Raw genomic sequence first — 8,040 nt, 5'->3', positions numbered from 1 at the left:
TTCAAGCCCATAAAGTGTCCAAATGACGCACTACATGATATAAGGAAGATTATCACATGCATATCGGTATTATCTTTCTTATGAAAATGCATTCCTTTCATTACCTTTTACTTTTTAAAATGAACTCAAATTGTGTATAATGTAATAATTTAAGTAGAATAGATTCTAATAATATAATGATCCAGTGTGTTGCACTACTTCACTGCTTCACTGCTCTATGCCGTCTGGAAATAAATCCTCAGACTGCTTACTGCCCTGGGCTTGTACCAATAAATTACAGGAGCACATCTATATATCACTGCGTTGAAGCAGGAGACACACAATCACTGCAAACACATCCTAAATACAGTGTTCCAGCACCTTTGACCTCATCCAGAACGTATCATTTCTTGAAAGGGATTGCTGTCCGAATGCACATCTGAATCCCAAACAGAATCTCTAGTAAAATACGATCATTTGTGAAACAGGTAAATGACCGTCTCAGGGGCCCATTCCTCATTCTCAAGACACATCTATGCAGTACGTACACCATGCATTGAGCAATAGGGATTAAAGACACCACAGGTAAGGTTAGAAGTCATTCTGACTATATTCTAAAATATTGGACTCATATTCTTATGATGGCAGTCACTTATGATAGTGACAGAGACGCTGTGTTGCAAAAGGGCGCTGTCTTTAGGATGAAATGTAAAACAGAGGTCACAGCGAGCTGAAAAACACGTTTTGAAAAGTGTGCTTTTCCTGCCCCAGAAGTTAAATGGGGGTGACCAAAGTTGCCCAAACGTGTTTATTTCTGCTGAAAAACCCGTTTTGACAACTTCTGCACAGTGGGGTTAAGGGCTGACTCAGTGGGCTCTAATGAGCCAGGCAGTTACATTGGGATTCCAAGGTTTGAAAAAACACGTTTATTTTGAGCTGAAAAACAAGTTTTGAAAAGTGTGCTTTTCCTGCCCCAGAAGTTAAATGGGGGTGACCAAAGTTGCCCAAACATGTTTATTTCTCTGTCACTATGCTGGGGCATTGGGACCCGCACAGACCTCAGGGTGAATGCCCCCCCGCCGGCACCATTAACACCGCTTCCAGCTGGAAGCTTTGTTTTTCCCTGTAGCTCACCCTTATCCGGGTACTGACCTGGCTCACACCTGCTTAGCTTCAGTGGGTTTTCAGTTGCGAGTTGCAAGGGGATGCAAGTGATGGAGCCGCTCGCTGCAAAAGCCGCTGCATTGGCCGGGAATCGAACCCGAGCCTCCCGCGTGGCAGGCGAGAATTCTACCACTGAACCACCAATGCTCAGTGCCCGGGCCTTCAAAAAAGACGCTTTTTTGGTGCTCTGTGCAAAACGCGTCGACATCTGCAAAATGCCATTCGCGGACACTAAAGAACTTATTTCCAAGGCAGCGGGTACAAGCGATTGGGCGTTTTAAAACCACCAGGAACAGCAAAGAGGCGCGCTTCTTTGCTTGTGCCGAAACACACCGACTGAAGGCGGACAACGTAGTCGGCAGGATTGGAACCTGTGCGGGGAGACCCCAATGGATTTCTAGTCCATCGCCTTAACCACTCAGCCACGACTACAGCAAGCCCCACCGCCGCTGCGTTCTTGCTACAATCTTACCTGGATCGCGAGGCGCCGGCGGAAGCCTATTTCAAAGTCGTTCTCCCTTTCAAAAAAACATTTCCAAAATACAAGCCTTGCAGACAGACACGCCTCAGAGGACTTAAGGGTGGCTTCATGTCGGAATGATAAAGTCTCCCCGTCCGGACATGAAAATGCCACTTTGTTACACACAAAAAAAGAATCAACAACAGAGAAATGCCCACAAGCATTTGAAAAGCCGCACCACGTCGCACTTGAAATAGCTCTTACATTAGTGGTAGACGCAGGAATCGCCTTTTTATTTACGCTCTTACCAACGCGATGGAAAGCAAAACAAAGCAAAGCAGAGCAAAACAAAACGAACAAACGAAAACCCTCACGTCCCGCACTTGCATATAACGCCGTTACGAGCCCAAGCGGTATTGTACGTCATCCTAGCACTGCACCCCGGGGCGTACGGTATATGGGAACGAGCACACGCCACGAATCGTCTCGAATCACTCCCTACAGCTGTAAGGCACCTTGAAGCGTGCACCCCCAACATTCTTCTTTGCGCATCTGTGAAAGGTAAACTCTTGAGCAAACTCAGAACCAGCTCTAAGGAAACTAATCCGATTAGACGTTACTTTGACTCATCTTTTTAAGCTCAGTGCTGGATTGCTCAAACTCCAGCTAGGGTTAGGGTTAGCATTCCCACGCTACTTAGACACTTTGTTTACGCTCAGTGCTGGATTTTGGGAACTTCAGGACGAGTGGGAATTTTCTCCTATCTGTCAATTCTGTATTGTTTTGGAGACTCTTGGCTGCCTATGTTGTACAGTGCAGCGTGAAGGAAACATTTTCCAAAACTGTCAGCTCAAAAGTTGTAAGAAAACCTCTCCAGCTGCTTTAACTCTTCATTTTCGTCATTAAATGTGACACTCGATGTATAACTGGAGCCTCACATATGCAAATGGTGAGGCTCCAGTTCGACACCCAGTTCGACACCACTTTACAGTATATGACAAAAGCATGGCAGACTGTGCCGGACCGGCAGATAAGTTCCGCTTATTTTTACCATATTAAACATTGGAAATCCTCCCACTTGCATTTGTGACACTTGATTTTGGCTCCACCTAAGACACTCTTAAAACTTCAAACACTTTTCTCTTCTCCCGCAACACTCTTGTCTGTCGGCACCATGTGGCAGCGTTGCATGACAACCCATCTCACCACGGAAAGGAACCTAACAGCTTCGGTAAGAGAGGAGAAAAGGACCTGGCCCGTACGAGGCTCAAACCCATGACCTTGGCGTTATTAGCACCACGCTCTAACCAACTGAGCTAACCAGCCTCATAACAGTGCTCCTCTCTGTGCTGCAAGAAATCGAACTCAGGGAATTTCTTTTGTCCTCCTTTGAATAGAAAGCCGTGTAATTCAGTGTACGGGCTTTCTCGCGCAGTTTCATGGTTCTTGTAACCCAAATCCTACACTGGCCTGAAGTGCCCCCCCATTTCACAGCATTTTTCAGCTGATTTAAAATGTACCTAAAGGAGAAGCATTATTGAAGACCATCAATTACCAAGAGCTTTTGTCAAAGGTTTTGGTGGTCATTTTGAATGACCACAGAGCGCTGTGACCTCGGTTTTACATCTCATCCAAAAGACAGCGCCCTTTTACAACACAGCATCTCCATCACTATACTGGGGCATTGGGACCCACACAGACCTCAGGGTGAGCGCCCCCCCGCCGGCACCATTAACACCGCTTCCAGCTGGAAGCTTTGTTTTTCCCTGTAGCTCACCCTCATCCGGGTACTGACCTGGCTCACACCTGCTTAGCTTCAGTGGGTTTTCAGTTGCGAGTTGCAAGGGGATGCAAGTGATGGAGACGCTCGCTGCAAAAGCCACTGCATTGGCCGGGAATCGAACCCAACCCTCCCGCGTGGCAGGCGAGAAATCTACCACTGAACCACCAATGCTCAGTGCCTGGGCCTTCAAAAAAGACGCTTTTTTGGTGCTCTGTGCAAAACGCGTCGACATCTGCTTCCAGCTGCAAAATGCCATTCGCGGACGCTGAAGAACTTATTTCCAAGGCAGCGGGTACAAGCGATTGTGCGTTTTAAAACCACCAGGAACACCAAACAGGCGCGCTTCTTTGCTTGCGCCGAAACGCAACGACAGGAGGTGGACAACGTAGTCGGCAGGATTCGAACCTCTTTCTGTCTATTATATACTAAATATTCTCGTCTGTCTCTTGTTTGTATAGAACTGAATGTCCCTGACAATGTACTGTTAGTTTTAATTGAAGAACGGCATTTGTGTTCAAATATATCAGACAAGTTTACGTAACTGCTCATGCGACACTCAGTTGTAATTAGTCAAGAAATAAAGTCGAACAACAGCTGCGGGTTTGATTCTGAACGTATCAGATTGCAGCACCTTTTACTTCAATTGACAAATGATAGAGATTCGAAGAGAGATCCTTCCGACCAGCAAGCAAACCCACGGCTATTTCGGTTTTATATCTAGGCAACGTTGGTGTCTGCAATAGCATACATGAAAGCGTGATGCAATTTCTGTGGCTACATTTGTTGCACGTCATGCACAGTAAGAGTGTTTCTAACACCAAATAAAAAGTCAACAATTAGCGATCACGCCTTCTCCTCAGTTAACCCACTGAAACCCTTGCTGTTAACAGTTCTTTAATGCGTGCTTTACGAGCACCTACATATTGTGTCGGTTCTTTCAGTTTTATTCTTTAGGTTTTCAAAGGCATAAGTAGAACACCAGAGGTGCGAACGCAAGATGTGTGGTTATCTGAAGAACTCATTTCCATGGCAGCGGGGCCAAGCAATTCAGCGTTTTTATAGTACCAGGAAAGGAGAAGCAGCACTTCGCCTTTGCCGCGCAGGCACAAGGAGACGTGCGGCAGATGCTGTAGTCGGCAGGATTCGAACCTGCGCGGGGAGTCCCCAATGGATTTCGAGTCCATCGTCTTAACCACTCGGCCACGACTACAGCGAGATCGCCATCGCCGCATTCCTCCTTTAATCTAACACGGCGTGCGACGTGGCTGCGGAAACCTTTTCAAAGTCGCTCTCCGTTAAAAAAAATAAATACCTTTGACAAAATACATGCCGGCAGACAGACACGCCTCAGAGGGTTTAAGGCTGGCTTCACGTTCAAATGATAAAGTCTCCCCGTCCGGATGTCAAAATGCAGCTGAAAAGTATTGCATGTTCATGTGTATTGCATGTGAAAGTATTGCATAATTGTGTCTGAAAATGAGCAATGGGCACCTGAGAGACTCATTTGCCTGTTTCACAAATGATCATATTTGACTAGAGATTCTGTTTGGGATTCAGTTGTGCATTCTGACAGCAATCCCTTTCAAAAAATGATACATTCTGGATGAGGTCAAAGGTGCAGGAACACTGTATTTAGGATGTGTTTGCACTTATTCTGTGTCTCTAGCTTCAACACAGTGATATATATATATATGCTCAGTGATTTTTTGGTACATGCCCAGGGCAATAATCATTATGAGGATTTATTTCCAGATGTGCTAGGGGTAGTGTTGTGAAATACTTCAACACACTGGATTGCAGGTTTAGACCCCCTGCACTCTTACTCCTTAAAAACCTGAAGCGTCTGGCGTCTCGCCGACGTCGAAAACCCCCCTCAGGCTGTACTCGTACTCCGCTAACTGCTGTGGAACCCTGCGTGAGCAGCCGCTGCGCCACGGTGACGGCTGGCGACCCACGGATGCCCCACTATCGGCCGGCTCCAGCCCCGGCTGGTCCTCTAGAGCCTCCCCACACGGCTCCTCCTCCCGGGTCGGTAGGGGGCCAGGCGGTCTCGGTGCAGGACCACCACTCTCCCCCGTGTTTGCAACCGGACATGGTAGCAGACCTCGCCCACCACCCAGAGTACCTCAGCGGGCCCCTCCCACGACGGCGCCAGCTTAGGGCTGAGGCATTTGCGGCGGCACGGGTTGTACACCCAAACCGAGTCCCCGGGCTGGAAGGCAGGCCTCCTGCAGCGCAGGTCGTAGTGCCGCTTCTACCGGACCCCCGCCTGTGTCAAGTGGGTGCAAAGCTGTGCACCTGCTGCATCCGCTGCCGCAGGTCCCACTCGTAGTCCGGTCCAGCCAGCGGTGCCGACCCGTCTCCGGGCAGCGGGCCGTAGACCAGGTCCACCGGGGTTCACATTTCCCGGCCCAGCATGAGCGAGTCTCCCCGGTGGATTCCTGGACCGCGGTCCGATACGCCCAGAGCGCAAGGGGGAGGTGGCGGTCCCAGTCCCGTTGGTGCCGGGACACCAGGGTGGCCAGCTGGGTGGTGAGGGTACGATTAAACCGCTCCACCAACCCGTTGCTCTGGGGATGCAGCGGTGTGGTCCGCGTCTTGTGATCCCCAGGCGCTGGCACACTCTGGCGAAGACCTGGGACTCGACGTTACGCCCCTGGTCACTATGTAACTCCTCCGGCACCCCCAGCCTGGCAAACATCCCCTCCAGCAGTGCATCGGCCACCATGGGGGCACTCTAGTCCGGTAGGGCGAAGGCCTCCAGCCACTTCATAAAATAATCCATGGCCACCAAGACGTAGAGGTTCCCGGCCTCGGTGCGCGGAAACGGGCCCAAAACGTCCACCCACACCCGCTCCATAGGAGCCCCCGCCTGGTGTTGTTGGAGGGGGGCCCGAGACCGCTCGGGGGGACCTTTCTGCGCCACGCACACTGCACACGTTCGGCAGTACCGCTCCACGTCCCGGTGGCAAAGACCCCAATAAAAATGGCCTCGGAGGCGCTGCAGGGTATTTTTACCGCCGAAGTGCCCCACGCCCGGCTGGCCATGCACTGCTCGGAGCACCGCCCCGCGGAGCGACCAAGGCAACATCAGCTGCCACTGTACCTCGCCACTGGAGGGTACCCGCCACCCCCGGCGCAGCACCCCGTCCTTTACCTCCAAGGCCTCCCACAGGATGCACAGGGCCTTGACAGACTTTGGGTGTGGGGCGAGCTTCTCTCGCTTAGGCCGCACTCCGGCTACCACTCCCAGCATGCCCAGCGGTACTACGAGTGCCTGGGGGCGCTTCCTCCTCACCAACAGGCGAGGGCGTTACAATACATAGAATATGCATGTAAAACGAACAGATCTTATCAAGAGGGTTATCAGAATACAAAAGGTATATATTCAGTCAGTTACAAAGTGTTACACATATCAAGAGGACATACGTTCAGTATATCATTCATTTAGACCATTTCATAAATGAACCTGGTTATAACTTCTACATTAGATACTGAAAACAAGTACATAACTCTTAGGAATTAAATTGATATCAACTGGTTGGGATAACAATTGAATTCTCGAGCAGTAATGCAGTGAAGTTGAATACTCATCCAATCTCTGGGGATTCAGATCTCCTGCGGGCACAAAGAAACAGTTGCAGGCTTGTTGTTGTCCAATCCACGCTCTCTGTCTAGGTGCCAGGCTGTGCTGTGCGGGTTGCGACGGTGCGCTGCTGATGCTCACTGACCGGCTAGTTAGTGTTGGCTTTAACTAGCAAAGTTTGTGCACAGGAGAAAAGATGACTGTGGGTCCCAGCAAGTCAAGAAGAAGACCGGTTCGTTCCTGATGAAGAGCTAGTTCTGAATAGTGATTCAACTGTCCACAGTTCCGACCTGTTCACGAGGCCCGCTGCTGGTGCTAACCTCGGGTGGATCCTCTGGTTATTCTCTGGCAACCTCTGCTCTAGACCCTTAGAACAAAGGAAAGTTCTGGCACTCGGACACACTGGCCGTTCCGTGGTTGTCCGGGCTGAGTCTCAGGATGGTCAGGAGGCGCGCTGTGAGAATGTCCTGCCCTTGAGAGCCTTCTGCTCCTGGGCTGTCCTGCCCTGGAATTCTCCTTTGAATTCCCTTTAGAAAACTCCACAGAATTCTCTACTGAATTCCCACTGAATCTCTCAGGCTCTCTGTGTTGCCTGTTTTTACCTGGAGGAACTTCAGCTCGTTGATTGGCTGAAAGTTCCATGGGCATCAGAGTCCCACGTGGGTTACTCGGCCCTACCAGTCCCTGATTGGTTGATCAAGGTGAGATATGAGTCACTTACTCCTGACACTTAGGAATGCAGTCCAGATGTCCATCTGGCACTCCCTAGACAGATAGGCACCAATGGATGACCATTGATCATGATAGCCAGGCTTAGCTAAGTGCATCCCCCTTTGGGAGCTGTCCCTTATCAAGGGAAACCTTAAATCAGCCTGCATGAATAGTTTCTCTGTGGCTGCACCACAGAGATGAACAGAGAGATAAGGCCTAATTTGGGAAAGCTCAGAAACACTTAATTCTTTCTTATTAATAAGCATCGCCGCTACACCGCCCAAAGCACTTCTAAAACAGGAGATTCGTGTTTGGGAATGCGCCCTGCCCTACAAATAAAACAGGTCTACGGGTCTG

At 49.8% G+C, this 8,040-nt stretch overlaps 2 non-coding genes across 2 annotated transcripts; both read right to left on the bottom strand.

Annotated features, from left to right (window-relative positions):
* Positions 1 to 1,219: 1,219 nt before the first annotated feature.
* On the bottom strand, positions 1,220 to 1,290 carry trnag-gcc (transfer RNA glycine (anticodon GCC)). Its single transcript has one exon. It is a non-coding gene; the product is annotated as a tRNA-Gly (tRNA).
* A 3,224-nt stretch (positions 1,291 to 4,514) lies between these two features.
* On the bottom strand, positions 4,515 to 4,596 carry trnas-cga (transfer RNA serine (anticodon CGA)). Its single transcript has one exon. It is a non-coding gene; the product is annotated as a tRNA-Ser (tRNA).
* Positions 4,597 to 8,040: the final 3,444 nt, after the last annotated feature.

The sequence above is a fragment of the Lepisosteus platostomus genome, unplaced genomic scaffold (assembly GCF_059453375.1).
Source record: "Lepisosteus platostomus isolate fLepPlt1 unplaced genomic scaffold, fLepPlt1.hap1 Scaffold_77_H1, whole genome shotgun sequence".
In the NCBI taxonomy this organism is placed as follows: Eukaryota; Metazoa; Chordata; class Actinopteri; order Semionotiformes; family Lepisosteidae; genus Lepisosteus; species Lepisosteus platostomus.
This window is presented reverse-complemented; position numbering and strand designations above follow the sequence as displayed.